At 40.9% G+C, this 27,260-nt stretch overlaps 1 protein-coding gene across 2 annotated transcripts in view; it reads right to left on the minus strand.

The window, feature by feature from the left end:
• Window positions 1–23,410, minus strand: part of LCP1 (lymphocyte cytosolic protein 1) — a 57,832-nt gene extending 34,422 nt beyond the window's left edge. Inside the window, exons 1-2 of one of the 2 annotated variants that reach the window (XM_050766194.1) lie at window positions 23,352–23,410; window positions 21,544–21,658 (exon numbers count right to left, since the gene is read on the minus strand). The gene's annotated coding sequence lies outside the window, so the exon portion shown is untranslated. Of the gene's footprint in view, window positions 1–21,543; window positions 21,659–21,859; window positions 21,896–23,351 lie in introns of those variants that run through there. The other variant, XM_050766195.1, reaches the window with a different exon arrangement.
• Between the last annotated feature and the right edge of the window lie 3,850 nt (window positions 23,411–27,260).

The following is a 27,260-nucleotide window of genomic DNA, read 5'->3' on the forward strand; positions in this document are numbered from 1 at the left end:
AATGAAGGAGAACTGGGTGCTCTGGTTAACAACCCTGCTGAGATCCCATTTGACAGCCAGCATCAATGCCAGCAACCTGAGAGGACCATTTTGGGCTTTCTGGCCCATTTGAGCTCCTAGATGACCACATTCCCAGCCAACATCACATTAAGCAGAATCGCCCAGCTGTGCTCAGTCAGCCAAAAGAACAGAGACGACAAAACGAGTGATGTCTTAAATCACTACGTTTTAGAGTAGTTACACAGCGATAGGCAACTAAAACACTTAACTTTTACATAAATGTCTTTTTTAAGAGGTATCTTCATGTTCATATTTAAAATTAGTATTTGACCAAGCAAACAGATACAGTTTATAACTTCAAAGGAAGTTAATCAAAATTCTCCATATTATTTAGGGATGAACAAAAGGAAGCTGACCCTCTTATAATTCAGCTGTGGGAATCTGAGGCGCTTTCAAGGTGTTCTCAGAAAAGCGACAGTCTTGCTGAGACACAGCGCTTGAGTAATTTCCCTTTTCCTGTGCATTACTGCTGCCCTCTAGTGGGTGAGAAGAAAATAAAACAAAATGGATGATAATCTCCATGCCCCTAATTAATCCACACGAGCATGTTTCAAATCAGAGACCCGGCCAGGCGCGGTGGCTCACGCCTGTAATCCCAGCACTTTGGGAGGCTGAGGCGGGCGGATCACGAGGTCAGGAGATCAAGACCTTCCTGGCTAACACGGTGAAACCCCGTCTCTACTAAAAATACAAAAAATTAGCCGGGCATAGTGGTGGGCGCCTGTAGTCCCAGCTACTCGGGAGGCTGAGGCAGGAGAATGGCGTGGACCCGGGAGGCAGAGCTTGCAGTGAGCAGAGATCCCGGCCACTGCACTCCAGCCTGGGCGGTCTCAAAAAAAAGAAAAACAAAAAAAATCGGAGACCCACTGAAGCTCGCTGAACTTACTGGCCCAGAGGGGATACGCTGAGTGGGAGTGTGGGGGTTGGGGTGTTTCTAAGCATAGTTATATTTTGGATGGTTCAGGGAAGTTATCGATTTTAAAAAATACATTTGTGACAGGATGTTGTTTTCAATAGATTTCTTTTTTATATTTTCATATTATTCTATAGTGCTGTATTTGTTCTTGCTGGCAACCAACAACCACACCCAACAGAAAACAGTCTTAACGTCGAAACCTGTAGGCCAAAAATGCATTACAATCAATTTTGTAAATCCATATCCATTATCCACCAAATTACCATCCTGCCACATACATATATCAGTGGTTTCAAACTTTTGTTTCATCAAGCAACGCTTTGTTGACAGAAACCTTACATGTAAGCAAACAAATAAAATGAACAACTCTGAGAGTCTTTGGTTGAAAAAACCCAAATGTCCCCCTGCCCCTGGTATCTTATTTCCTTGTCACCTTCATCTGTGGGAACTCCAGGGAGCATGATTTTAAAATCATAGAATTATATATGTATTCATTTAAATTTGAATGTATTCATTAAAAATATATTTTTGATATTAATAACAATTTTATTTTATTATTATTTGTCTTACATATCTAAGAAAGTATTGGCACATTGGATCTTTTAAAGGATAACAGAAACTGTTGAGGGGTTAATTGTATTAAAAATACAATCTCACTTACACATCACAGTAATCCTAAGAGACAGGCACTGGTTATCTGGTTTTCTTGTCTTCTCTTTCTCTCCCTCCCTCTCTTCCTTTCTTCTTTCCTTCTTCCTTCCTTCTTTCCTACCTTCCTTCCTTCCTTTCTCTTTCTACTTTTTCAGAATGCCTTTTTCCAAAAATAATTTGTGCTAAGTTACAAAGATATATCCAAACCTAAGAGTTAAACCAACTAAATGATGTCATTGATAAGAAAGAAAATGTAACTGAAATAGGATGATGGTTGGGAGGAAGTCTAATACTTAAAATACATGCCTAAGACCCTGTGTTTTGCTACAAGTAGGCTGAAAATCTAACTCCAAGTTCTCTAGAAGCTAAGGCAAAAAGGGAAGTATCATTGGTTATACAATTCACTATCTATGAGACAAACCAATTTTCGTAGGGCAGCAGATCTGATGTCTGACAGCAAAATCTTCACACAGGCTTTAAGAAGAGGCCATTTGTGGAATGGGGTAAACATAGGTTTTGTGTTTCTTACAATGTCCTTCAGTGTAGGCTGATGGCATAGGTATATATATTCTCATTGTATAGATCAGAAAACAGAAGCTCAGAGAAGTTAAGATACAGATCTCAAATCACACAGCTGGGTAGAGAAGCAGCCAAGACTCTAATCCTCAAGTCCTTTCTCCTCTCCCAGGCTGTCTACTCAGGTTCTCTGCCTTCATGTTCCTGTTAGACACACATCCCATCCATCCATTTATTCACTCAGCAATGAGTTATTAAGTATATGGACTATAGATAGCCCCACGGGAGATTTTTAAAACTACAATATAGTGAGCTTGTCCAGGCATTCTAGTAGAAAACTTTTGCTTTCCTGTGTTAAGAAATCAAGGCTTCTGTTTTAAAGAATTAGTATATAACTTTGTATTAATATACTTTGCCAAATCCTTGTGACTAATTTGGCTTGGGTCTCATTTATACCTTCTACCATATCCACATGTGCATGAATAGAAGGCTCTCCAGCTCTCCGGCTGGCCAGCCCTTCATGTTTTTAAATGTCTTAAGACCTCTTGGTTCATGGATGTTTATGGGATTATAAGATAAATTCATTCATTTAACCAATATTTTATGAATGCCTACTATAAGCCAGGCGCTGTTCTTCATTTTAGGTAAGTACGTCTATATTGACCCAGTTAGTTACCCTGAAAGCATGGAACAATGTCAAAGGTAAGGAGGACAAACAAGATCTCTGACTCTAAACCTGGCCCTACCCCTTGACACAAGAATGTTAGATTTCAGAGCACTACCAGTAGCTAGTGATAAACATAAGTAGAAGCAGAGAACAAGATTGCATTCTAAGTGTCACAAGTAGGGCCAACGAAGAAGCAAAACAATTATAGTGTTGGGTAAAGGAAGAAAATCTAAAGAATATCCAAAGATCACGGTATAATGGGTACTTTTATTACCATAAAAATTGCAACGGCGCCTTCATTTAAAAGACATAGAAAGTACACATTATTTTAAAATCATATTATTGTTAAACCACAGCAGGCAGGTCAAGATGAAAAGCCTTGAGCATCTGTAACAATATTTTTCTACGAGATTTATGACTGGAGAGGATCAATTCTGAGAAGCCAAACAGCGAGAACACCTTTAAATTTAAAAAACCCAAAACCCTTCAGTGATTTAACAGCAGATGCAAAAGAGAAGTGGATTGACTTCGTTTAAAAGGTAAAGTGGGGAAGGGATAATCAGCAACTGACATTGCTGTGATACCGTGTGTCGGTGCTGGGCAGAAACATGAATAGATATCAGGAGAGAGTCCCTTTTACCATCAGCATGAGCAGCATATCCTAGAAACACAACCTAACTTCTGGAGACAGAAGGAACCTCATAAATAATTTATTATAATGTCCTCATTTTATAAATAAGGAAACTGAAGGTCCAATGAGAACAAATATTTTATCCATGTACAGATTCTCAAGGCAGTGCCAAGCTAGAGCTTGTAAATGCAGGTGCTGATAAGCAGAGCAGGGAAAGGATGGAGTTACCATTAGAAGGGCCCCTAAGGTCCATAACCGAGCAGAGACTTTTAAGTAATTAAACTGAATACGCAAATGGCAGCAATTTCGCAAAGCAAAGCAGCAGGAAGAGGACATAATTAATGTAAAAACAGGCAGACCAGATCATTTTTAAGAAAGACATTGAGCCAGGGGCAGTGGCTCATGCCTGTGATCCCAGCATATTGGGAGGCCGAGGTGCGTGGATTGCTTTGAGCTCAAGTGTTCAAGACCAACCTGGGCAACACGGTGAAACCCCATCTCTACCAAAAAATGCAAAAATTATCCAGGTGTGGTGGTGCATGCCTGTGATCCCAGCTACTCGGGAGGCTGAGGTGGGAGGATCACTTGAACCCGGGAAGCAGAGGTGGAAGTGAACTGAGATTACACCACTGCACTCCAACCTGGGTGACGAAGCGAGAGTCCATCTCAAAAACACAAAACAAAACAAAACAAAAGACACCAATGGTGTTGGAATCAAATATTGGGTACTTTACATAGTTCACGAATGTGTTTTCCTGGAAAAAAATGCACCCATTTTTATTCATGCATATTTGAAAAGATGGGTTATGATAATATTAGTAAGATTAATAAGTAATATAAGTAAGATTAACTGGTGATGGCTTTAGTTTGCAAATTACTGGCACCTTATAGGCAGCAAACTATAGGGCCATTGCTGCCATAATGGGCATGCTGAGGCATCTGCAGCTTAAAAGGAGGGGCTAAAGAAAGCATGTATCTTCTGAGGTATAAATGAGTGGTTTCTTCAGCTCTACCCAAGTGCTCCTGCATTGAGTACGGTCCTTTTTAATAACTACGTCATCTAAATATGCCCCGCCACAAACCATTTTCAGGTCTTTTGCAAATCCGTGGTCAATTTGGGAACTCCCCTCCTGAATTACTGCCCAAATCAAAAATCTGCGATAAGAAGACAAACCATTCATCAAGGTCATGTCTGAGCTGCTAGTTTTTTGTGTGTGTTTGTGCGTGTGAGAGCACTTACATTTATTAAATCAATAGTTGTAGAATCTCAAGACATTGGTCAAAACAAAAAAAGCACTGGTTGTTCATTTTTTAAAACTGTTATTATTTTTTAAACCATAAGAAAAAAAAATAGCCCCACCCCAAACTGCAAAAGCCACTCATTTCTTTAAGTCAGTGAGTTTTGAGCTTCTGTTTAAATGGTGCTGGTATTTCCCAAGTCAGTAGCGAAGGGAATTTCTGAGGATGAGTTATCATAAAAGTACCTGCACTTAAGTTCTCTGAAGTCTGAATACAGAAACAATTTGTGGGGGGTTTCTCTTGAACACAGTGCTGCAGAATTTACAGAAGAAAAAACATCCTCTAAAGTAAATGTAAAAATGTAGATGGAATTTTCTCTGAGGAGTTTCATAACTGATCATTAAAAGAAGCAGAAAGGTCGGAAACGGTGACCTGTCTAGAGAGAGAGGCTCACGGGCTGGAATCATTTCTGAAATATGGTAGTGCTGGGCTAGTCGGTATTTTGATTCAATATACTGATGCCGAATCATATAACCTGCCAGGATCAGGGAGGCATTGGTGACCCGGTATCACCTTGCCAAAGGACTCTTTTGAATGTGCCCCACTTTTCCTGCAACTTGATTCAGTAGTTAAAGTAAAACTGGACACTCAGGACTCAAGTTCCAAGCTCTGCCTCAATAATTTCAGTACATTTTCAGAGGAGAAATCATACTACTTCCAAACATCTCAAGAACAATCAGTAATCCAAAACAACACATCATCTAGAAGAACATTCATATTGTAAGCTTTAGCATTAGACTGTGACAACTAAAGAAACGAAAAATAAAATATGTAGGACTCTGAAGCAAAATAAAATACCCATACATTTTTTAAAAGCCATCAAGATTAATCTATTTAAGGAAAAACATTGCTTTTACTTCATCCTGTCCCCTTCATTTTATAAAGTAGACCACTATAGGAGATCTTACTTTGAGAATATATGGAATTTACTGTATATTCTTGGGATATTATACCTCTATGGATACAGGTATGCCTGACTTTTACATAAAGGATGATTCAGAAAATATAATTTTAAAATGACTTTGTTTTTGAGAAACCAAATAATTATAAATGGCCTTAAATACAGATGGCCACTTAAAGGGACTCTTGTGAATCTTTCTGTCAAGTCAGAATCTCCTCCAGATTGTCCTTTTTCTCCCTGTGGATACATGGATTCCCTCAAAGCCTGCTCCAGAGTACAGAATTCTTCTCTCTGCAGGCTCTGATGTAAATGTCATAGGGTGGAAGGTAGGGGGAAGGCTATTCACAGCATAGACTCAGCGGCTCTCCTCTGACACTGTTATCTCAGGCCACATAAACAGTCATGGGAAGCTAGCAAGCCAGATGACTCCAAACTTCATCAGCCTCATATTGCTCTGGGTGCCTCTGGTTTGACCACTACATTGAGGGGCTTCTGAAGCTGCGTAGCCCATCTTACAGAGCCTGGCTCTGTCACCATCTAAGGAGTTCTCATTCTTGCCTTCTCTCCCTTAGTACATTCCTGATACCTCTGTTTTCTACCATGTTGCCCAATCCCATTAAGAGTGTCACACAAGAACAAGCCTCCTGCAGGAAAAGGGGATACTCCAGGCTGGGGCTTCGGGAGGCCTTTCTCTGCCTTAGCATCTCTCGCCTTCCCTGAGCTATAGAGAGTGATGCTTCTGGTACTAACATCTTTAAATTCTACAGCTACCCTTTAGCCCACATTCTACTAGAAGCACTTTAAGATCCAGACCTTCCCCTACTGAAAGTTCAGAGTACCCCAAATGCATCTTTTCAATAAGTTGAATATTATGGGCTAGCTGTTTAACCATGATTGCACTATTACCTTGATATCCAATGTCATCCATTCATTCTTCCACTCCATATATGTGTCTATATGCGAAGTACCGTCCTGGCTAGGGGGTTGGAGGGGGGCTGCAGGCATGAGTTATACAAAGACTGGAGCTTCATGAAGCCCACAGTCAAATGTCAAGTTTCAAATGCAGCACATGGATTACAGCTAATTTACTGTGAAAGGGTTAACGCAATGAAAAGAGCTCTGACGATCCAAAACAAACAAGCGAAAAGGTTAAACATAGGACTCTGAAGGAAAAACAAAACTAGATAAGTGTAAGAAATTGGCACAGAGGCTTTTCAAAAAAATAAAAATATGAAATACCAAAATCAGCCCAGGCAATTAAGATATTGAAATAATTAATATACTTGAACATCTCCAAAGAAATCAAAATGGAAATAACTGGCAGGAAATGGAAGAAAGTGCCAAGCTTGGCAGTCAGGAGACCTAGGCTGCTTCCTGTCTGTGTAACTTCAGGCTCCATCTTGCCCCTATGGGACTCAGTTTTCTCATTCGTAAACTGAGAAGCAGAGTCCCTTCTATGTTAAAACTTCCAAAATTCTATGCGGTAGCTGACAAGTATACATACAAATTAGAGCTAGATTAGAAAGTATTGCAAATGGGCTGAGAAATAGGTGCTGGCGCCATCAGCAGCTGCAGCTTTGACCTGGAGGTGACTCCTGGGAAATGGAGCAAGTGAGGGAGTAGGTAGCTCCCAGCCCAGCCTGGCTCCTGGGGGCTGGGGGGCTGTGTTCCAGCTCTTACCTCAGCAGCATGTAAAGCTCTGTCTAGATGCATTCTCCTCACTGGCCCCAGGCAGACGCCCGCTGCTCAGCTCCCTAGCTGCTGGACTGCCCCACACAGAACAGGGAAGTTACCAGAGCAGCACGTGAGACCTGTTTTATGGGATGTCACCACACACAGCTTAAGACACGTTGATCCAGTTCACTCCTAGCTTCTAGGCAAGACGGTACGCAAACTGTCCCAGAAAGAGAGCCATCTACTATTTTGTTAAAAAATATCCAAATAAGGAAATCCTACAACCTCGCTGGTGTCTCATATCCCTACTTTTGTAACCTAAATCTTTTCTGATACGATCAAAGGTCTCTCTTTCTTGGGTTATTCTCAGAGGAAATAACAGGAGCTGTTCAATTCATAAACATTCCATCACATGCCTTGGTCTCTTCAGATTCTTGTAACCTGCTTTTTTAGGGCTTATTCTCCAAATCTTTCATATTTTCTTTGCTATCTTCTGGGTCTACGCCAACTTCCTTACAGAATGAATGTAGTAAGAATAGCAGTCATAGAACGTAGAGGTGGAGGGATCTTAGAGATGATCTATCTGGCCACACCCCTGTCACAGAGGCATGAAATGACACCCACGTTAAAGGACATGCCCAACATCACAGAGCTTATGGAGGTGTGGCTGGGACCAGAGTCCAGGTCTCCTTATTTCTCTCCTTTCCGCTTTAATAAGTTTTAAACCCTAAGATAGGACTCTTCTCTTTAATTAAGACCTTCTCCACATGAGTAAGAACAATCCCCCAAGATTTCAAATGTCTTACGAATATAATGTCATGTATGTTTCTTGTACACGAAGGGGAATGTATCTAGGTATGGCAAAGGCACTGTTCAAGTTTAGGCTGCAATTAACATGTGCCAAATCACATACAAATACTGTGTACACTGGCATCTTTCAGGTCACGATGACTCTTCCCTCCCTGCATTTGTCTCTACATTTATTCTATTTTTTTGTCCTTAAAGAGACAGATCTCACGATGTTGCCCAGGCAGGAGTGCAGTGGCTCTCACAGGTGTGATCCCACGACTGATCAGCACAGGAGTTTTGACCTGCTCCATTTCTGATGTGAGCCAGCACACCCACTCCTCCTTAAACAACCTGGTGGTGCCCTGCTCCCATATTGATGCCAAACTTAGTGCTGACACCCAGTTGACATGGCACACTACAGCCCAGAACTCCTGGACTCAAGCCATCCTCCTGCCTCAGCCTCCCGAGTAGCTAGGACCACAGGCATGCACCACCACACCTTGTACATTGATTCTTGACCTGGCACTAAGGCCCTCCAAATTTCATTAGCAACCAAAGAGCAAACTCAATTAAAACAACTCACCACGAGATGAAATGTTCAAAAGACAAGACAGCCAAATTCATAGATCAATACTAAAATGACACCTCAGACTTATCACAACAATCATCACGGTTTCAGGCATCCTGTTCTGGAGGCTGGGGAGAATCAGCGAGCCCTTCTTCCTTGGAGCTTTGGTCCAGATCTCTGCAGTGTGGCCCCTGTTTCCACTCATCTCTCCTAGCAGATTAGTGTCTGGCACATGTGAGGTACTCAGTAACTGAGCTGTATACCTGAACAAAACAATCTATAAACTAATGGTCTACAGGACTTGAAAAGTCCCCTATCACCTGCAATATTCTTGTGTATACACTTAGACAATCCCATCCACTGAAAGGTACAGACACCTAAAACAAGGCTAATAAATGCTTCAAATTCACATTAACCCACTTTGCTGCAAAGACAACTTTGGTGAGTTAATTTGGTGTCTAAAGGGCAGCTGCTGGCCCGAGGTAGTCTGTGAAGTGGCACCTGTACCTGCTCCCCAGCCCTGCCTTGCCAGACACAAAAGCGTTTGTGTCTGAGATCACAGATCCTGAGACTGGGCTTCTTGGCGCTGTTGCTGTAAACCCTGCTGGCTGCCGGTAATGCTTGGCAGTGGGTCTCTATCCAACTCTGTAGGGCCTGCTTGTAAGCTGAGTGCTGCTGAGGTGGGAGGGAAAGGAACTGTGGAGACAGAGCAGTGACTGAACGCGGGGCAAACCCATCTGGGATGGACATGTGTGGTGTACCAAGGAGAACGCTGGAAATATAGGTGCTAGCATTTACCTGCATGTAATTTGAGTCTCACTCTCTGAACTATGAAATTCATCCTCCAGGAATTCCAAATGTCTGTCACTAAACAAATTCATGCATTTGTAAATTTCTTCCTTCAGTAGACATCTGCCAAACACCTACTATATGCCAGGTCCTGTGTTAGATGCTGAGAACACAGAGATGTGGCTCTGGCCTGTTGAGCAGGAGAGAGAGACACAGTAACTAGAATACAGGGGAATGTTTTAGGTCCACAGGAAGAGGGAAAAAATAGCTCTCCCCTGGAGAGCCAAAGGCGGCCCCCTAGAGGAAGTGACATTTGACCTAGATTTCAACAGAGGAGTAGGAGATGCTTAAAAGTCAGTCTATTTTTTTCTTCATTCATCTGAGAGTATTACTCCATGTTCTCTCTATAGAAAGTCTACCTATTTGGAGTCAGAGAAAGGGCAAATAGCTAAAGAACAAATGAGAAGACCAGAACAAATGAGAAGACCAGTTGGTCAATAATAATAGCCATTAACGTTAATGAGTGGTTAACTCAGTGCCAAATGTTTTATACGCATTCACATTTAATTTTCATCACAATCCTATAGGATATTACTATGATTCCCACTTTATAGATGAGGAAACTGAGGTTTAAATAACTGGCCCAGGGTCACACAGCTATAAACTGGAGTGGCCTCCTGCCTTTCCTGTCATTTCTGGCTATGGGATTCCTGTCATCTTTTGGGGTTACACAAAAAGAAACCCTTGAAGGTCAAAGTTCTGACCTCATGTTAATTAGGGAAGCACATCTTTTTGCAAGATTTTACTTAGGACTGGGGCCCTACCTAGGCTCTTTGGGGAAGTTCTAAATGTGTCTTCTCTTCAGTTTCTCAACATCTTTAAAGGAAGTATTAAGAAGAGCAAGAACACAACCAGGCTTGATCTTTTCTGCCTGTGTCCCCCCTGCCACTGGGGGAGAAAAGCGTCCTCTTTGCCAGTGGCCTCCGCACCTCAGTCATCCACTCACATTTCATAAAGCACAGACCTTGTCCTAGGTACTAGAGACACCAAGATGAACAGCAGAGAATCCCTGCTCCTGAGGGGCACACAGTCCAGTAAACGGAATAGTCATGCAAATGCAAGACTACACTAATATGAATATTTTAAAGATATTATTTGCATGGAGCTACAGGAGCACAGAGAAGGAAGTACAGTGGGCCCATGAATAACACAGGTTTGAATGGTGTGGGTCTAAATATATGCAGCTTTCTTCAATACAGTCAGATCTCACTGTCCTCAGGTTCAGCATCTGTAACCAAATGTGGATGGAAAATACAAGTATTCACAGAATGCGAAACTCAGGGAGACCAAGGACCGACTTTTGGTACATGCGCGTACCACAGGGCTGACTGCAGGACTTGAGTATGTATGGATTTTAGTACCGAGGGGGTTCCTGGAACCATCGCCCTGTGGATACCATGAAACGACTGTATTGAACTCTGCCTGGGAAGGGAAGAGAAGGTTTTCCAGAGAAGGTCATGATGCCCACTGAGCTAAGTTTTAGGGACCCAGTAGTTTTCCAAACAGACAAAATAGAAAAGGGCATTCCAGGCAGAGAAAATAGCGCTGCAGGGTCGGGCGTGGTGGTTCTCGCCTGTCATCCCTGCACTTTGGGAGGCTGAGATGGGTGGATCACCTGAGGTCAGGAGTTCGAGACCAGCCTGGTCAACATGGTGAAAACCCGTCTCTACTAAAAATACAAAAATTAGTCAGGTATGGTGATGGATGCCTGTAATCCCAGCTACTCAGGAGGCTGAGGAAGGAAAATTGCTTGAGCCCAGGAGGCGGAGGTTGCAGTGAGCCGAGATCGCGCCATTGCGCTCCAGTCTGGGCCACAGAGCGAGACTCCGTTACAAAAAAAAAGAAAAAGAAAGGAAGGAAGGAAGGCAAGGAGGGAGGGCCATTACCAAAAAAAGAAAAGAAAGGAAGGAAGGAAGGAAGGGATGGAGGGAGGGAAAGAGAGAGAGAGAGAGAAAGAAAGAAAGAAAGAAAGAAAGAAAGAAAGAAAGAAAAAGAAAGAAAGAAAGAAAGAAAGAAAGGAAGAAAGGAAGAAAGGAAGAAAGGAAGAAAGGAAGAAAGGAAGAAAGGAAGAAAGGAAGAAAGGAAGAAAGGAAGAAAGGAAGGAAGGAAGGAAGGAAGGAAGGAAGGAAGGAAGGAAGGAAGGAAGGAAGGAAGGAAAGGAAGAAAATGGCTCTACAAAGTGCAAAGCAAAAGCACACAGAGGAAACTGTGGCAGGTTGGATATGGCTAAAGCCAGGGATGCAGGAGGAGACCTCCAGGATGAGAGGCTGGTGAGGTGGTATCAACGTGCTGCTCCTTCTCACTAGCTCGTTTCTAGAGGCAAAACCTCGGTGATGCAGGCTATACTCCGCCCACCACAGGTAATGTGAATGCAAACAACAGAATAATTCTGCCCGGAAACCATTTTGGTTTGTTTGTGCGTGCATAGCTTTCTCCTTAAGTCACTGTCTCCCATTTAGAAAACACTGCAAAGACAGGAGGGAACTGAACATGTTAGAATGGGAAAATAGGGGCCATGGAGGGTGAAATCACTCCCCAAAGTCTCAAAGTGAGTCAGTGACTGGTCCAAAAAGAGAAGTAAGTGGAACCTCCGGAGTCTTAGTTTGGTCTAACCAATGGGTAGAAAAAACACAAGTCAGTTGGCATTTTAATAACCTAAAGTTTTATTTAGAAAACCCTTGAGATGCATGGTCTGTGAAATGTGCTTTACTTCTTAGATGTGTGGATCTAGGATACAGGGATACATCCATGTAAAGGCATTCCACACAAAAGCTAATGCTCCTCGCTTCCTTTATGAAATTAGGATCATTATATATTGTTTTAAAAATGAACCAACTAGGCAGTGACATGGTATGGTGAAATGCTGAATTTTCTGACTCAACTATTTTTTTGCTGTGTGTCTTTGAATGTGTTATTTAAATTTTCTGAGCCTCAGTTTCTTCATCTTTAAAGAAGGAGTGCTAATAATGCAACCACACCATTCACTTCATAGGGCAGCGTTAGGATTGGGTGAGACAGACTGTTGAAAATATATACAGCAGTGCCTGGTGACTGAAGGGAGGAAGAGAGTAAGGGAGGAAAGGAAGAAAGAAGGAAGAGGGAAGGAACAGAGGAAGTTAAAAGAAAATGTACAAGAACTAGAACTTTTGCAAAATTATCTTGGAAAACAAACCCCAATTTCTAGTATAAATTGTAGGAAATATTGTCAAGTCACAACTTAAAAGCAACACTTAGTTGTGTGTATGTTATGTGTTTTTGTGTGGACGTAAATCTAGATCTCACATCCATGCTCTATGTTTTAATGTTCTCAGTCTGGCTTATTTTGGCTTTGGTACCACATTTCTTATTCAGAGTCCTTGCAGTCAGGTATTGCGGAACTGGCAGATGATACCAACCCAAAGCCAGACAGCATTGGTATTAGCTCATCCTGAGTGGCGAAGGGGCTCTGGGCTTTGCCTTGCCTGAGATGCTGGCAGTGGAAAGTACCTTCTTACAGTTGAGGAAGTGTGGCCAGAGTGGGAAAATGTACAGCAATCTTAAGAAAAGCCCAACCGCATACACATGTGCCATGAAAAGAAAAGAGATCTCTGGGCATCTGTAATGAGGACCACTGAGCACCATCTCCTCCCTGTCAGATGCACCAATGCTCAGAACTGATTCCGTTACCCTGCACTACTCTCTACCTGCTTCTCCACTCTCTAATTCTCCAGGCATTTTCACCATTGTAGTTTGAGCTGAAAAACAGTGAGACAATGTACAGCAGACATTTGTATACAAGCAACGATAACAGAAACTTCTATTTATTTTTAATAATGTGACCTCATTCTCAATAGGCTCCTTGGAGCTGTTATTTTGGAATCTCTAATGACAAGCTTATTTGCAGAAAAAAACAAAAGGAGGAGTTACAGATAAATTGAGGCAGGAAATTTGTATTAATTTGATGGGCTCTCTTTATCTTCTTTTTTTTTGAAAGCTACAGTTTAGTTGGTAAATATTTACCATTGCCAACGTACAATGGAATATGTGTAACATTTCTTTTATCAAAATTTTAAGTGGCCAAATAGCCTAATCTAATATCTTCATAGCTATTATTTTAAAGACTTGCCACCATAAAATCCTCAAGCATTTATATTTATTTCTCAAATATGTTTGGTATACCAGCAGACCTAACAAAAGGAGACTTGGGATGTCTTCCTGATAGAAAATGTGGAATTACAGGACGGGTGCAGTGGCTCATGCCTGTAATCCCAGCATTTTGGGAGGGAAGTGGGGGGATCCCTGAGTTCAGGAATTCAAGACCAGCCTGGCCAACATGGTGAAACCCTGTCTCTACTAAAAATACAAAAAAAATTAGCTAAGTGTGGTGGTGTATGCCTGTAATCCCAGCTACTCGGGAGGCTGAGGCAGGAGAATCTCTTAAACCCAGTAGGCGGAGGTTGCAGTGAGCTAAGATTGTGCCTGGGCAACAAGAGCGAAAACTCCGTCTTCAGAAAAAAAAGAAAGAAAGAAAAAGAAAATGTGGAGTTAGAAATAATCATTCCATAATCATGGAATCACAAAAAGGTATATAGACATATTATCAGGAAGCAACTAGTGGATCCAGATAGAAGATACAAAACAGTTTAAATAGACATGGATCATTCCTTTAAGAAACTGCTAACAAAATGAGAGACAGGAAAGGTGTGAATCTTGACTCTGGCAGTTACTGGTTCTGTGACCCCAGACAAGTCACTTAACCCTCCCTGAACCTCAGCTTGGTCATCCGGAATAAGGATATAAATAATAACAGCTTTACCTAGCTATTTATGAAAATAAAAGAGTAATTATCTTTCAAGTGCTTGGCATGATGCCTAGTAAATATTAGGGGCTCAGTAAGTCAGTGGTGATGCTGGGTGGAGTAGATATGCTCCATGTCTACATAGGCGACAACATGGGAAAACAGAAGGGAAAAATAACCCACATCACACCTAGCGAGTAGGTAGCACTTGCCTGATTTTATAGAGGATGAAACTGAACTTCAGAGGCTCCAGAGACCTGCTCAGGCTCCACATTTCCTAAGAGGCCAGAATATAAATCCAAATCCGTCTCTACCTTTGCTCCCGTTTCTTTATACCACATTTGCCTCTTTTGTGCCTGGGAGCTGCAGACACTCAGCTTTAAAGAACTGGTGCCGGAGATACGATTCTGGAGGAAGAACGGCGTGCAGTGACCAGTAGGGTGGGTATGGAGGGAGGAGAAAAACTGTGTGAACATCACCAGGTGGATGAAGTATCACAACCGTCATTCTCAGTGGTCACAGAAAAGAAACAGAATTCATGATATTTTGAGGAACAGTCCCAACATGAATGACAACAAGAAAAGGAAAAAATCCAAAAAGTTCTCCAAGGTGCCTACCATACATTCCATCCTTCCAAAGGGGAAACTTTAACACTATTTATTAAGCATTAGAAACAGTGGGGGAAGTTCAGTTCGCATTTTTAAGACGAGGAAAGGGTGCTCAACAGTGCAAAACTGCATGCATGATCTTCTCCTTTGTCCTTACTCTCACTTTGCACGTATTACCTAGCTTTCTCTATAAAGAATTTGTATCCCACTCTTTGTTCAAGCTGGCCTTTCTGGTGAGGGTGATACGAGCTGATGATGTCAAGGAGGTACAAAGGATCTACTTTTTCAGTGTTACACCTGAGATTACTAGAGGCTGGGAAGGGTAGGGGGAAGGTGGAGGACAGGAGACATTTGTTTAGATACAAAATTACAGCTAGACAGGAGGGATAAGCTCTCATGTTCTATAGCACCACAGGATGACTACAGTTAACAGTACATAGTTTTAAAATAGCTAGAAGAGGCCAGGCGCGGTGGCTCAAGCCTGTAATCCCAGCACTTTGGGAGGATCACGAGGTCAGAAGATTGAGACCATCCTGACTAACACGGTGAAACCCCGTCTCTCCTGACTAACACGGTGAAACCCCGTCTCTACTAAAAAATACAAAAAAAAAAAAAAAAAACCTAGACGGGCTCGGTGGCGGGCGCCTGTAGTCCCAGCTACTCGGGAGGCTGAGGCAGGAGAATGGCATGAACCCCGGAGGCGGAGCTTGCAGTGAGCTGAGATCGCGCCACTGCTCTCCAGCCTGGGCAACAGAGCGAGACTCCGTCTCAAAAAAAAAAAAAAAAAAAAAAAGCTAGAAGAGAGGCTATTGAATGTTTCCAGCACAAGAAGTAAAAAATGTTTGAGATGATGGATATCCTCATTACCCTGATGTCATCACTAGACATTGTATGTATTGAAACATTACTAGCTACCCCATAAATATATACAATTATTATATGTCAATTTAAAAATAAATAAAAACTTAAAAAACATTTTCAGGATGGAAGCTATATTGAATGCACTCACATCTATTATAGTCTCATGAATTATTATAAAAAGGTTTTTATGGAAAAAAAAAGTTGCACCTGAGGTTAATAAAGATTACTTCTAATTTTAAACTTTGCCTAAGGAATGCTGAATAGGGAAAACATGCAAATTTTATACAAATAACATTTGTGTATCCTTTTACTTCATACATTTGGATACACAGCTTGGATAAATTTTAGTGACTACTACTAGACTGAGGAAACAAAATGCAGGGTATTATTTAAATACAAGGTAATTGTTCCATTAATTCACTTCCCTCTAGAAAGTGCAACCAGAAAAAGAGGGAAAGCAAATTATCCAGGAGATCGCAATTCACATGCATAATTAATCTGCCTGCTGAATCTGGTGTCGGCTTTTCTGCTATGGAGAACATAATCTCTTTTCCACTTTAGCTTATCCAGTCAAGAAGGAGTGTGAGTGAGTGTGTGTGTGTGTTTCTGTGTGTCTGTGTGTGTGTGTGAGAGAGAAAGAGAGAGAGAGGGAGACCCTCCCTTCTGTCCATGCAACTGATGCTGAAACAAGAATCAATGCTGCAACCACAGAACTGTGGGTTTGCTAGTTCCCCAATTTAACATAGCTTTTCCTTCCGCCAGAAAGAACAACTGACCATCTTTGAGAAACAGGCTCCTTGTACTTGTAAGTGGGGCTGACACAGCCGTGGCTCTAAAGTTGAGCAAAACTTACTTAAACCCAGTAAGTGGATTGCTTTTACCTCTCTTCTTCCACTAACATTTAAAACAATGTTTCATTCTTTCTCAGTTTTTAGGACACCTATATTTGGCCATTACTATACAATCATAGATATGTATGCTTGGGTATAAAAACTGGAATGTTTAATCTATTCATGTCTATGAGTCACAACAGACTAGAAAATGTGAATGCCACTCGGCTAAAATTATTCTAAACTTTAAAGGCCAGGCATGGTGGCTCACGCCTGTAATCCCAGCACTTTGGGAGGCCGAGGCAGGCAGATCATGAGGTCAGGAGATCGAGACCATCCTGGCTAACACGGTGAAACCTGTCTCTACTAAAACTACAAAAAATTAGCCAGGCATGGTGGCAGGCGCCTCTAGTCCCAGGTACTTGGGAGGCTCAGGCGGGAGAATCGCTTGAACCCAGGAGGGGGAGGTTTCAGTGAGCCAAGATTGCGCCACTGCACTCCAGCCTGGGCGACAGAGCGAGACTCTGTCTCAAAACAAACAAACAAACAAAAAGACTAAGAACTTTTAAAGTTTTTGAGGGTGGAGATCATGTTCTGTGACCCATGCAGAGGCCTATAATTGTTAACAACCAACTACTACTCAGTCAAGTGTACAGAGGCGCTGACTACAGATACTGCTGCTGCTGCTGCTGCTGTGATGACACAGAATAGTCTGTTTAATAAAATCACTTATCATATAGATGCATTTATTTGGGGGGGATTATGATTATTTGGGCTCAACTTGAGGGCTTAGGTACAAATAAGCACCATGGTTTGCTCCGTTTATCTCAGGAAGTTGCCTTGAAATTCAACAGTTAAGACAAAATTGATCCAATTGTAGAAAATAAATAAAACACGTGAATGAATGAACGTGCCTTCAAATATGTAAAGGCACCAGAAACTACCTCACAGGTCTGTATGACAACCAGATGCTTTCATAGGGTTAAAGCACTTGGAAAAACACCTGATTCAATATAAGTATTAGCTGTTATTATTAGGATGATTAATTGAAACTTCTCCCACTCCCCCCACACCAATGTCTTACAAGATGGAGCAGTTATGAAATTTCTGGGCAGACTGATGTAAGCATTGAAACTGACAAACCAAAACAACAGGAACAGTCAATAGTATAAGGCAGGAAGTTGGATCAGAAGGGAACTGAGGAAAGCAACAAGGAGATGCCATGTGGGGATCACCATGGCCACAGCGGCTGTAGGGAGATATCCCTAGGAAACCAACATCCAATCAGGAGGTGACTTCCGAGAGCCTCAAAATGAAGACACTGTGGAACATCACACGTTTTTAAGAAGTGCGTTTCCACCTGGCAAAATAGGAACGCTTGAAACTCTTCATATCTGCGGACACTGATTAGTTTTATATTTTGATGGGTTCTAATTCTAATTTTTATTTCTGCAATGTTCAATATACAGATGAAATAGTATCATTTCATTTGATATCTGTAAGTTGGGAAACTAGCAGATAAAAAAACACTAGGAAGAAAATTAGATTAACTGAAATAATGTCACTCTGCTATAAAATCTACTATTAGTCATAAAATCCAAGCCTTCATAGTCTTACTTTATAAGTGTTTGACTCTTCATAAATATAACCTTATAAGCAGATATCTTAATTTTATTTTACCTAACCTGATTTTAAAATTTGCTTGTCATCTCTCCCATATACACAAAAGGACCTGTACTCTTTAGGTAACAAGGAGAAGTTGACTTGAGAATTTGCTGAGAATAATCCAAAGTGACTAAGTAAAAGTTAACAACTGCTCTTGTGTTCTTTGTCATCAAATAAGTCCATTATCGGGCATATAGTTTTGGCAAGGGTAGCTAAGTTTTTGCCCAACCAATGTATTTATACTAAAATAATGAGATTATAATTTTGCCTGTTTGCTAGTCATTGTACATTTTTTTAAATTTCTTGAGGTCAATGTCTATATGATACTTTGAAGCTAAAATGAGACTAGGGCTTTGGCAAAGCTGAAGCATGCTAGAATGCAAAATATTAAATTATTGTTGTATCTTCTTTGGCAAAGCTGAAGCATGCTAGAATGCAAAATATTAAATTATTGTTGTATCTTCATTCATAGCAATAAATGGAAACTCAGTAAATATTAAGTTAATAAGTGCAATCAAAGTCTTTCATGCATATGTAAGAAGCTGAGAAAAAATACTTGTGACAAGTTTTCAATTCAGTAAATACCATTAGTATCTACTATGTGCCAGAAAAGATAGAGAAGGAGCTCAGGTCTGTAAGCAAATAAGGACTTGAAACTAAGACAATATGATTAATACTACACTTACGCTGAGATCAGAGCATTAAGCAAATGCACACCCAAGAAACATTTAGTGGGGGCAGGGAGAAGATGGGAAGGCCTCCAAAAGGTATGTTTCTTGAAGTAAGCCTTGAAAAATGATCAGAAGTTTTAAAAATAAAGAAGAATGCAATTAAAGAAACAGTTGGAGTGAAAAAGGGTGAAAGAGAATGGAACTTTCTGGTGGCTTGTGGTCTGGTGCACCAAAATGTGGGTTAGCAGTGGTGGGGGAGGGGATGGGGTAGTGGGAGGTTGAACAGAAGGAAGTGACAAGAAATAAGATTGGGGAAGTGGGTTGAGGCAAGTTTGTAAAGGCACACAATTCTTTAGTAAAATTATGCATTAATTTAAAAATAGTTATTCATCCCATTATTATATAAAACCTGCAATGATACCTCTTATTTATAAAAATAAAAATGTTTGTAAATTTATTACAAAGTTTTTCTTCTCTCTCTCTGTTTTCTCTCTTTCTCTTGCTCTCTCTCTTTTATCCTCTCTCTCTTAAAACTGTGAGTGCCAAGATCTTGTTAGCCAGATTCAACAAGGAAAGTCTACAAACACCTACCTCTGAGAAAAATATGCTGGCCTGGAAGGGAGGATCTGTAATAGACACAGTCAGTAGGAGCCTGAAGTCCTGACCATCTACTGCCCCCACCTTAACTGCCCAGTGACCTATGGCCAGTTCCTTCAACCGTCTAGCCCATTCGTTATCTCTAAAGGTAGTTGAGAGGATTAAACGAGGTGATGCATAAAGAATAGCTGCTTACACTACATGCTTATAATTATTGAGTGCTATTATTAATTTCCCATCCTCTCCAAGTTAAATGGTTACATTCAAATGAGACTACTTGTTGGTCTTTCCTTCCCCAAAGGGTTCAGAGATAGAATTATAAATGAAGTTAACGCACCGAAATTGTTTCCCAAATTACCGATTGTTCCAAGGCATAATTTACAAAAGAGTCGAAAATTTAAATGCTACAAAGAAAAGCGTCTCTGGGATTGCTAAGGAAATGTCCTTCTAGGCACAGCTCCATCCCACCACAGCAGTGCTTGTTCAAAGGGCAAGACCTAGAAGATTTTTCCCCTCATGTTCCTGGGGGTGAGCTAGAATGAAGAGGAATATCTTCGTAACATATGGGATTGATGCTTTAGCAATGTAAACTTAATTTTAAACAGGAGACCTTTTTATTTTGAATTAACTTTCTCGTAGTCCTTTTTATTCCTTCTTAAATATAAGAAAAATACTGACATTCCTTTGCATTCTAATTTATTTTATTCTCACTAATAGTTTTACTTAAAATAAGACACAGCATATTTTTAGTCTGTTCTTTCCTGGGGTTCAAGTCCCTCTTCTCTCAATTTCACATTTTTGCTTATTTGAAACTATTCAGGTGAGATGTGCAACGTAACATTGGTGGTCACATTTTGCAGTTTCCAGAAATTCACATTTATAGGTAAATGATTAATTCCATTCAAATTTGTCTACACAGACATTCTTTAAACAATTATTCTTAATGGAAACCAAATAGAAACATATGACAAATGTATGTCAATTCAAAATCAAGATGTGTGTGAATAAGCCACCTTTATTTGTTTACTGATAGTCCTGACAGAGTAATTTTAGAAAACAAGTTGCTATGTTAAAGAAAAGTTCGGTTTTGATAAATATCCTGATTAATGTTTCCATTTCCAGTCTGAATGGCTTTTATGATTATCATTTGTCAACGGTTCTTAGTGTTATATGATAGCGGTAATTAAGTAAAAGCTTATACTACAAAATTTGAAGTGTCTATGGGCAAAGTTTCTGCAATAAATATCTTATATCAACTGTATCAAAATTTCTATTGTAGATAAAAAGCCTTTCTCCCAGAATTTGAGTGAATATTCATTGGTATGGTCATAAGCATAACAATTCAGATAATCCTACAGAAACACTACAATTAAGCATTACACAAATTGCTTTTATTTTTAGAGAACAAATGGAAAAGAGAAAACCTCTAATTCCATGTGGTTATACAGCACACCCATTAAAAACCCTTGGCGCCAAAAATTACTCAAATAGCCAGTATCACATTCAGTAACATATGACTCAAGATATTAATATATCCACTAAAGTACTGTAAAGAAGTTTTTAAGAAAAACAGAACTGCAGGAACTAAAATTAAACTACCCCCATTAGGCCAATAAGCAGTACAATCTAAATTATCAATGTACGCTTTTCCTGAAAACATTTTAAAGAAGATAAAATCATAGTAAATAGCCTTCCTGAAATAGAGCAATAGACATAAACCGCAACATGGTTTGGTTTTAAAAGGAAAAAGAAACCTTAATTTTGGGCAGGGGTGATAACTGCAGATAAGTTGAGAAGAACTCAGCCCGGAGAGCAGAGGTGCTCCATCTTGGATGGCCACACGAGGTGGCAGCAGATGTCCTGGCCAGTTAGACAGAGGCAGGAATCACAGAGTTCTCAGGTGACCTGTTCAGATGTCTAGTCCCCCGAAGGCAAAACCCACAATCCACAGAAACAGTGCCGAAGGACATCACAAGCACTTAAAACAAACAAAAACACATGAAGAAAATTTACCTTGTAGGAAAAAAGCTGTCCTTGGTAGTACTGGTGTATGACCAGGAACCCCTTCTTTCTGATCTGCAGAACAGCTTTGTCAAGCCCGGGTGTGTGGTCACAAGGCAGGAAGTGACTAGAATGACAAATCATCAGCCAGGAAAGAAAAAGATTTTGTCTTTATAAGGACATTTTAACTTTTTTTTTCATGTCCCCGCCCCACCAAAAATCACCTGACAGAACAGGTCACACTGAAATTCAGACACCTCCTACCACTTCCTCTTTTTTTTTTTTTTTTTTTTTTTTTTTTGAGACAAGGTCCCGCTCTTTTACCCACCTCTTTATAAGCATTTTTCTTTCTCCCTTTCTCCTCCAGCTGTCTTTAAGTAGTCCCTGGGCTACTTAAACCTTTCTGATTCTAGATAGTAAGGCAAGGTCAGACTGATAACTTGACTTCTTTGACTCCAGTTGCAAAAGCAAAGCCCAGGTGCCTACCTACTTACAGCAAAGATCAACAAATAATTCATTTTTAGTGAAAGAGCCAGAGAAAAAGGTGGCAAAACACCTGAAACAAATGAAAAGGGATTTCCTTGGGAAAGCCCCACCCCACCTGCAATCAAACCTTTCTGGAGTCCTCTAGCAGTGATCTCATTGGTGCAAACAAAACAGAATGATCGCTTTAAGTGAAGGACATGAAAAGGAAGGTTACTAGATTATTTACTCGTTCTTTTATTTATAGAACATCTATGTGCTCGGGATCTCTTTAATCCAATTAAGTATCTCAATTATTTAAGCATTTCCTATAAAGAGCAGCAGTAGATTGCACAGGCAGCTGTTATATTTAATTGGGTGGCTTAATTCCTTCTTACAGGCAGGATTTTTTTTGAATGTACATTTTATAAAATTAGCAGGTGGTGGCGGGGGAAGCGCTATTCTGTACCCAAACCCCAGATGCTTGAGGGCAAATTCCTATCTTCAAACGGAGCATCCTCAAGCGCTCACGACGGTTGTGAAGACTGTGGCACCCTGGGTTATGTTGACTAAATATTAGACATGTCTCCACATTGCCTGGAGACTGTGTGCGGTTCCAGTAGTCAATCTGCTGTTTAGGAATGAGGGTGTGTGGCTGTGCTCCCAGGTCAGATGCTGCGCTGAAGATACCTGCTCCGGAGTCGACATGCGTCCGTGTTTGCTGGGCCCTGGGCCTCTCAGGTGGTCACGGTATTCTGACTGGTTGGAGGGCTGCCCTTATACTTCTTTTGCTTTTTTGATTTCTCCTCTAGAAAGTTCCTGTTTTTGACCTTAAATGTTAAACCAAACTGTTCTGGTTTATCTACTTCATTAGCCAGTGGTGTGGTGACCTCATCAGAAGCCCACAGGGGCTATCTTGAGGAACTGGGTGGGTGGAAGAACAGGACGAGACGGTGGGGATTCTAGAAACGGTTCACCTCACCGAGAGCTATCAGCCCTCTTGTGATTTCCCAGGGAAGAGTCGGGGGCTGAGGGACTCTTTTTTCTCCATTGCATAATCACTCCCAATTAATAAGTTGCAGAGAGCTTTCAAGAAGCACCTAAATTCTTTCAGGACACCAGAGGAACATCCATGCGTTGCTGTTACACCATTGCTCACACTCCAAAGCAGCAAAATGCTGTCCTCATTCGGGGCCCTGCAGCAGGACTCTGTAGATAACGTCCTGATCCTCTTAACAGATACAAGGGGTTGTAACTGTGGACCTCCCTGATCTGGTTCCACATCCTGGTGGTTTCAGGATGGCATAAGGGCCCAAGGGTGACACTTCATGAAGGGGAACATATATTTATTCCTTTACCTTGGAGAAGGAAAGTGCAGTATGCTGTATCTAGTGGTGCCTGGTCATCTGAGGCCAGAGGAATCTACAAAGAAGAGCAAAATATATTTGTGCATTGGTTCAACAAGTGTTTGCATGCCTTTCTGAATTGGCGATTCAGAAATAAATAAGACACAATTGCTGTTCTCAAGGAGTATAGTCTAGTGGGGAAAAAATATGTAAGTAAATAAATGCCATCTATAATAGAGGGGTGAAAAAGGCAGTGTGATATCAAAGCAGTTGCAGCTTTGAGCAGAGGAGACGTTTGTTAAGTGAAGAAAAGGATTTAGGATTCCAGGCAATGTCTAGGTTGTAGAAGATGAAAGGCACTGACTTGGGTGCTGCTTACAGACACCCAGTTAATACAGTCGTCTTCTACCCTAGCATCCATGGCAGGCACCCACACCCCCTCAGCCACATCCTGGCCGGCACCATTGCAAGCCCTGCCCTACTCCCTCAATCTTAATCTCTTTATCTGCCTCTCAGTGGTGTAAGTGTACCCAGTTTCAGGCAATTGTTTAGGTCCTAGACCAAGACTTTTTCAGAGAATAGTATTTTACTGCTGTTGGTGTTTTAAATTGCTTGTACAGCATAATAGTAAACAGAAGACTGACTTTTGGTTTTCTTACGTTTTTATGTTCTCTACAGACAGTGCGCCCCCTTATGGCCTGCAGCTGGAGTGGACCTCTCTCACCCCACCCTCTATGAGCCTCCACTGCCAGTCCCTGGCCTGGGTTTTGCCTTCCTCTAAGCCCTACCACCCTCTCAGACTTCATCCCACCCTCTCCTGCCCTGAAGCCTCTGGCCTCAGTCCCAGATACCAGATCACCTGCTACACTTGGGCCTCTGAATATTGCTGAGGAAAGTCACAGAAACAGAAACTTGGAATGCTAAAAAGTCAAGATGCTTGACTTCACATTACTTCCCATAAATACTTTTATTCAATTTTATTAAGTCTTGAGAACAGGCATTCTCAACTTGGAGTCCATAGACCCCTAAAACTAAATGCATAATTTTGTGTGTATGTACTTTTTTCTGGGAGAAGGGTCCATTGTATTAGTAAAGAGATCACAGACCCCAAAAAGTTGGGCATTTATTCTAAACTCTCTCCTCTTGCCTCAACCTTCCACTCCACCCTCCTATGCTTTGTCCTGGCCCAAGATTCTTCTGCTGCCCCTTCTTGACTGAGATGATCCAAGTGGTCTGGTATGAGCTTCCCCTCTACTCTCACAATATCCACATCTTCCTCCTCTTTCAGTCTTAATGGAAGCAGCATTCTTCTTTCTTCCCAAGGCCAGTGTTTCATTACTATCTCACTCTTAATCTTCTACTTCCTTAGATACCTTGCTCCATCAATTATCCCATGTTTTTCTAGCATCTTAATGCTAGCATCTTCAGCTCTCCCTACTTCCTCTCCAGGCACTCACAGGATTTGTACAAAGAGAAAAACACCTTTGCTTCACTCTACAGCCCACCATCATCCCAATATATGATGGGCAGGGAATGAAGATGAATTAAGATGGGTACAGTCCCTGCTGTTGTAGAATGTCCACTATAGTTGAAGACACAGACAAGGAAAAAAGGCAAGTGAAGAGTTCTCCATTTGGAATCACAACAGATGAAAAGCAGTGTCCCTGGTAACACACAGCACTAACCCAGATTTGGGGCCTGGGAGGCAGAGAGAGGGAGCATCAAAGTGGTGACGAGTAAAGAATCTGGGCCAGCTGGCTGGGGTCAGACTCCAGTTCTACTGTTGTACTAGCTGTGTGATCTTGGGCAAATTGTTTACCAGCACTGGCCTCAGTTTCCTCATCTAGAAAATGGGGATAAGAACAGTGTCTATTTGATACAGTTGTTGCAAGGGTTAAGTGAATTGATATATGTAAAGAACTTAGAAGAGTGCCTGGCACATAGTATATGCTATGTAAGTGTTAACTAATCTTTTAATATTTACATCAAGCTCTGGACTAGACCCCTAACATACATTATTTCATTTATTCCTCACAACAACTCTATGAATTAGGTATGATTATTAATATTTGTTCTTTAATTTTTAAAATAATGGCTTCATTGCAATATGCTTTACATACCATAAAATTCACCTTTAAAAAGTATACAATTGAGTGGTTTGTTGTATTTTAACAGAGTTGTGCAACAATTACACTGTATAATTCCAGAACATTTTCATCATCCCCAAAAGAAACTCTGTACCCATTAGCAATTCCTCCCCATTCACCCCCATCTCCCAAATTCCCAGCCATAGCCAACCACTAGTTTATTTTCTCTATATATAAATTTGCCTATTCTGGACATTTCATATAAAGGGAATTACACAATACATGTTCTTTTGTTATGAGCCTCTTTCACTTAGCATGTTTTCAAGGTCCATCCATGTTGTCACATGTCAGTACTTCACTTTATTATTTATTCTTTTATTTTGAGACAGGGTCTCACTCTGTCACCCAGCCTGAAATGCAGGGGTGCGATTATAGCTTGTTGAGGCCTTGAACGCCTGGGCTCAAGCCATCCTCCCGTCTCAGCTTCCTGAGTAGCTGGGACTACAGGCACACACGATCACACCTGGCTAATTAATTTCTTTTTTTTTTTTTCTATAGAGACAGGGTCTTGTCGTGTTGGCCAGGCTGGTCTCAAATTCCTGGGCTCAGGTGATCCTCTTGCCTCGGCCTCCCAAAGTGCTGGGACTACAGACACGAGCCACTGCACCTGGCCTTCGTTCCTTTTTATAGAAGAATGACATTCCACTGTATGAATATATCAAATTTTATTTGCTCATCAGCTGATGGATATTCACAAGCTCTCTACTATTTGATATTATAAAAAATGCTGCAGTCAACATTTGTGTACATTTTGTGTGTGTGGACATATGTTTTCTTTGATTTATTAATCAAAGTAATATATGTATTTAGTTTTAGAAGTCAAATATTACCTCAAGGCTCCTCATGAAACACCAGTCTCCTGACACACTCCTTCCCCTCTGATTCCATTCCCTAGAATCAAGTATTTTCAACAGTTTTAGCTAGTTCTTCTGTTGTTTTGTTCCATATTTCTAGAGTTATGCTTATGGAATATCTTGATTAGGTTCAGATACATACATATATACGTATATACGTGTTCATATATTTTTTTCCTTCCTACTTGAAAGATAAATATTTGAGCTTCTCACATCCCCTAGTCCAACATATACATGGTAACCTTCCCATCATCCTCCAGAGCAGTTTACAATATCCTTTTAGTTAAATCAATACTCAAGTTTTTACAGTGACTCAAAATATTCATAACTGAGTTAGGAATATTTTGCATTATGTTTTTGTATCTTTTTTGATATGCTAGGTTTCTATGTACATATTACTAATTCTGTATAAACTCTCCAAAAGAGCTAAAATACAATTTAAAACATCAAGAAATGATTCCATCCCTTGTTTCCCCCTTGGAGAGGCCCTTCCTCCTGTTCGGTCCTGCTGCCCAGCTGCCTTCTAGAAGCTTCCCTTCCTCATCACTCTGGGGACCCCTTTATTCTCCATCTAGGCTGAATCTCCTATTTCCGGACCACACACCATCCCACTTTCTTGGTCTACTTCCTTGTTTAAATGAGCATATCCTCTAGTGGATTCTTGAGAAAGAGTATATGGAACATAAATTTCTTGAGACATTTTATAGTTGAAAACTATCTTCATTCTTTGAAGTCCATACTGGAAATCATTTTCTCAGAATTTGGAAGGAATTGTTCCTGTGTGTTCTAGGTTCCAGGGTTGCTGTTGAGACATCTGATATCATTCTGACTTATGGTCCCTTTCACGTCATTTTTGGTTTCTCTCGGAAAATTTTTAGAATTTTTTTAATGCCAGATGTTCTGAAAATTGTTGGTGATCT

Source organism: Macaca thibetana, chromosome 17, assembly GCF_024542745.1.
Source record: "Macaca thibetana thibetana isolate TM-01 chromosome 17, ASM2454274v1, whole genome shotgun sequence".
Taxonomy (NCBI): domain Eukaryota; kingdom Metazoa; phylum Chordata; class Mammalia; order Primates; family Cercopithecidae; genus Macaca; species Macaca thibetana.